We start from the raw sequence: 3,873 nt of genomic DNA, 5'->3' as shown, positions 1-3,873 counted from the left end.
CCTTGTGCGTCATAGGCACTCTAGCATTCTAACCGATATCGACTTCGTCACTAACAGGATATCCTACCCTGTACCGGCTTCTACCGATAGTTGCTGTCATCACCACTCATATCACTTCAGGGACATTAGGAACTTATTATTATATTCACTCAGTCAAGGAGAGGTGGAACCTAAGCGATCGTCCGAAGAAAATGTCCAAAATAGCTGTCAGCCCTATACGTAATTTGTAATTGCACGCATTTATTCGCTGAATGTTTGGAAGCCTTAATAATAGTCGTATTACCTTCACGACGAGTGGTTGAGATTTAAAAATAGGTGATTTATATCGTCACCCTCCCGAAACAATAATTCAACTAGAACTAACATTCATATTTGGCAGGATTCGACTAGCTTGGTGAGGGTGACTATTGGGTTGAAGACCAACGTCAGGAAATGTGAAAAGGACCGATATAGTTTCGAAGATATAATGCCTTGATTTTTCTCTCAAATATTCGCAGGTTGGAAGTTCCTTGGATACCTCTTATAGTACCAGTTGCGGTAACAAATGTATCTTGGGTAACTTGTATCTCGTTTAATCATATTGCCTTTCGACCACACTACCCATGATCAGCTTGGGCATTAACAGGCTCTTATGTTTTTCCTTTCGTTAAAAAATGTAACTACAAGTTGTTGATTTTGTAAGACTAACGCTTAGAACAGAAGGGTCAGCACATTCATTCAGTCTCTTCGGTGCTCATTGCAGGATTTCGTTGACTTCCTTGAAGTGGCTACCGCAAGTTTTCACTACTACCTCATTTGTTTATGCTACCACCCAAACTTCATACTCAAGAATTTGGCATCATAACTGGCAAATAGCTGGAAAAGAGTGACAAGACGCAGATATGTTGACTCCCTTTCCACGTATGTGCCAAATATCCGCTTTAGTTTCTGGTACTCAGTTCCGCCCCTTTTCTACTTCATTATAAACCCTACGACAAGTAAACAGTCGAATATTCTTCTTCTCTATGTCCAGGAACCCATTTTGCGTAAGGTCCGTCTTCTCAATCTTGTTGGAGGCAAATGTTTGCCAATAAATATATTCAACTCTAACAACTATCCAAAACAAATTTCTTTTCACGTGTAACGGTATGTACATAAATACGTAGCCCGATAGTGTGTAAAACCACCATTAGTAAACTTCAAGCCCATCATTTATGACAAGCAACGTCAACGCTGTCAGTCCTTGCCGCTCTGAGCAGCTCATTAAATGTTTCCCAAGCATAAGCATGAAATATCTTTGTGGTAATTATTTGTGGCAAACAGATACCAAATACCAACTCATCCAACCAACACCAGCCAAAAACCACCAGCCAAAGCGCCAAATAAAGTAGTTGAAGTGCCGAGTACTACAACAAAAACAACCATCAACACTTTGTCAGTGAGTGCTACAGATATCCATTGGATCCACCAAGAAGTTGGCGAATGGGTAAAGTCATATTAACGTGTAAAGGATAGAACTGATTTTGTTGCTATTGTTGTTGTTGTTGAAAGTTTTGTTGAGCGATTGTCTACATCGCGTAGCATTCATCATCACGGCGCATAACCTAATCTCTCCAGACCATTTTGACAACTTATCATTTAAATACAACAAATTTTACTATTTGTCTGTCATAACTCTGTGCGGTGCAGTGAGGTGAAGAGTTGGGAATATCAGCCTTACTTTAGTTTGTCTATTAGAGTGTGATACTTGGACTCAAGTGCTGGATGCCACACGCAAAGGTGGCATGATTGTGTTAGAGGGGCCTGGTTTCTTTGTTGGTTGTTGCCACCAAATGTTTAGTTTGTGTTATGATGAACTCTTGCATGTGTATGTGGATTGACTGCAAGTGTATTGTGCATGTTGAATGCCACTAAAAAGCGATGTGCACCGCTGATCGTCTCGCAATGTAAGCAGACGACGAGTCTATTTATGTTATGATCTCAATTAATAATATTAAGTGGCAGGTCGTTGATAGTTTCAGCCAATTCAAATGTATTCATGCTTTCTTGTGCTAAATGTAGTTGTTGTTGTTTTTCTTTAAATTTAAACTAAACATTGTTGTAAATATGAAATTTGTATTTCAACAGCTTAATTAAGCGCCGAAATATTTCAAATATAGGCGTTGTAATATATCTTCTTCGAGAAAATTAACTTAAATATCTGGATAAATGAAATTTTCAATTTGAATGATGAATGTTGCACTTATAGCTAGGCAGGCGAAGAACCGTTAGGGTATGTCTTTGGCAACATTGACTGAAAGTCGCAATTCAGCTGTAGATTTAGTTCCCCCAACGAGTTAGGGCCTTATAATACATCCCCGGATGCGTCCTAAAACTCCGTGGTACCCAATACAGAGTAAGGTGCATTACTCAAAAGGCAACAAGCTGTGACGCCTGAGCGTTTTGCAAGGCCCCCATGGTCGATGAAAGCTAGTGTCGCGGCGAGCAGGAGCTCAAGAGTAACCTTTATACAGGTTTCACTCTCCTGTTCGTAGGAACGGTCTTTTTAGGGAGTTCCGCGATATCTGTGGTTACCTCATATGCGAGGAGAGTTTACTTTTGGTTTCGATCTATAAAATAACAATAATATTTTCCTTTCGGAGTGTTCGCCTAAGAAATAATTGTTGGAGAGAAGGTGGGTTGGGAAATCGCATATTGATCTGATTGCATTGTGCCAAAGAGTTAGATTGAGACACGCCAAAAAATTTAAAAGTATCATTGAGGCAGGCTACGGAACTAGAGGGAGTTGCCGTGCAAGCTGATATCACCATATAAAATGAAAGAGATTTTGGTTAGGCCACTCAACTCGCCAAGGTTGGTTGTATATTGTAATAGCCAATATCTACACAGAAGTCCGGCTATTATGAGTGTAATAAAATTCAATGTGAAGCAACATCAGAATCCGTAGAAAAGTTTTTATTCAATTTGAAACAGAGTTCCGCTCGTCAGTTTGGGAAAAGAGCTAAGAAGCGTAGCCAAACTCTCCTCTCTCACTGTATAATCCTTTTGAATCAATGGCTGGTAGCGATGTCTCGCATCATTCTGGTTATGACACATAGTCACTACATTTCTAAAAATAATAGGAAGTTTTGCGATCTATTAGCGCCAAATTTACGCACTGTTTCGGCATTACACTTATCTTCGGGCGCATAGCCGGAATCGCAGCGTTATATTTCTTTAAAATCTCTAGGTAAGCTTGAGTCTCCTCGTTATCCCTCTTAGCTTATCAACTACGTCATTTCTTCTTGACATACTACAACTATTTTTCTCCTCTATATTTTTTGCAGCTCGCATCAACTGCCTTGTTAGCAAAACTCTCTTTGACGTACTTTCACAGCACCACGGGTACGCGCTCGCTTTCGCTGTTAGTTGAGTTAACTACGCCTGCCAAGCTTTGGACTATTCTAAATGCTGTCGGAAATTGTGAGAGATTCTCCTACCTTTTCTTTTCTACTCAGTGCATCCAAAACTTTCTCCATTGCTTAGCACTTAGAATCCATGTTTATCTTGCTTTCAAATCATCGTCTCTTGCGCTTTCTTCTTTCCGGGCTAGAGACGCCATTCTCTCTCGCTCTCCTCGCTCTTATCCGATTCTACTGGGAGCTCGGGCATTGTTAACAAATTTTTGATTAGTTCTTCTGATGACCCAAACGCCATCAAATTATCGTGTTAGGAAGTACGCCCTACAGGAAGTTACATTGGCGGAGTTCCACCCAAACCATCGACGAAGGGTCCTACACAAACCAAACTTTATTTGCGGTTCTGAACGCAAAGTCTTCGTACGCGTATATGCGCTGCTACAATCTACTGGGCCGAGTTGATATTTGTACCTCTGACCCTGAGAAAAATCTACTT

Source organism: Eurosta solidaginis, chromosome 2 (genome assembly GCF_040869045.1).
Source record: "Eurosta solidaginis isolate ZX-2024a chromosome 2, ASM4086904v1, whole genome shotgun sequence".
NCBI lineage: Eukaryota > Metazoa > Arthropoda > Insecta > Diptera > Tephritidae > Eurosta > Eurosta solidaginis.
The sequence above is the reverse complement of the archived record's forward strand: the minus strand, read 5'-3'. Positions refer to the sequence as shown.